The sequence below is a fragment of the Nanorana parkeri genome, unplaced genomic scaffold (genome assembly GCF_000935625.1).
Source record: "Nanorana parkeri isolate BGI_ZX_2015 unplaced genomic scaffold, ASM93562v1 scaffold491, whole genome shotgun sequence".
Taxonomy (NCBI): Eukaryota; Metazoa; Chordata; class Amphibia; order Anura; family Dicroglossidae; genus Nanorana; species Nanorana parkeri.
The window spans coordinates 992,005-993,494 of NW_017306759.1; positions in this window are offsets into that span (position 1 = coordinate 992,005).

Consider the following 1,490-nt stretch of genomic DNA (forward strand, 5'->3'; position numbering starts at 1 on the left):
CTTTAAAAAGAATGTATTTTAACATTATTTTATAATGAAAGAAATAGAAAAAAAGGTTCCGAGCCACCAAAAGGAACAGGACACCACACCCCTGAATATAATTGTAACAAAAAGCTAGAAAAATAGAGAATGTGGGGCTTTTAAGGTGTCACTCTAAGCATGAAGAACACATATTGCACATATGTCTTTAAATAAATATATTTTAATTACACACATAAATAAATATATAAAGATAAAACTATTGTATCAGCCCATCAATATTGTATCCACAACAACCCAACATAACTTAAAATTGATTTTAGGCATAACGCCTCCCTGGACCTCACAGCCACATACACGGCATCAACAATTAAGGTAAACATAAGAATTATGGTAAACATTTTAACATCTATTTCATATATATATATATATATATATATACAGTATACAGTATATATATAGAGAGAGAGAGATTCATCATATAATGTCATTGCCAAGTGAAGTGAAGCAGCAACAGAGGACGCTGTAAACCTCGATCAGGGTTTCCCCTTTGCCTCCATAAAGAGTACCTGTCACTCAAAAAGTGCTATCACATAAGGCATTCATCAGCATGCATATGTGCTTGTGTAATGGAGGAGGGGGGCTTTAAAAAGAATGTGTTTTAACATTATTTTATTACATATAAAATGTATAGAAATTTACATATTTCATTTACATTTTTTTCCACTTTATTGATTTCAAAAGAGGGTTGATGATCCCCCTATATGATAGCACTTTTTGAGTGACAGATACTGTCTATGGAGATATCAGGGGACCTTTTTGCACTCAGGAATCTTCTTTGCAGCCACTTTCTGTCTACACGCACTCCAGCGATGGTTGCATGACATTTCTCTGGCCGGGTTTCCTGAAGATGACAGCAGTGACTATCCCTGTGCATTGAAACAGCCAATAGCAGTCTTCTTCATGTGACATCAGTGACAGTGCAGGACCACCATTAGAACACAGGGAGAGAGCGTTGTCATCCTATAACAGGAAGTGCCTGGACATGGTCCTCCATGACAGGATCACCAGGGGATATTTTAATGAAGGATTTAAAGATATTGATCATGACTTTTGGAATGACATTAACATGTTTATGCTTATATGAGATTTTAGCAATTGGGTTTTTCTTCCCTAATTTTACAAAAAAAATGGCAAATAAATGAAGGCATTCAGAAATGAACCGTTATTAGCCCTTTATGGTTCCTTTAATGTTATTAATCATTAAAATTAATGATTTGTTACATTTTAATCTTTAAATTAGTTACATTTGTTTCTTTTTTTTGTTAAATATTTCAGTTACCAGGCCCCTTAGTACACATTTTACACTCACAGTTGTAGTTTGATATTGAAATGACTGATTATACTCATATGCAATGTCACCAGAAATGCAATCATTTAAACTTTATAAATCTAGTTTTTTTATATATAGATATATAGATATATAGATATATAGATATATATATCTATAT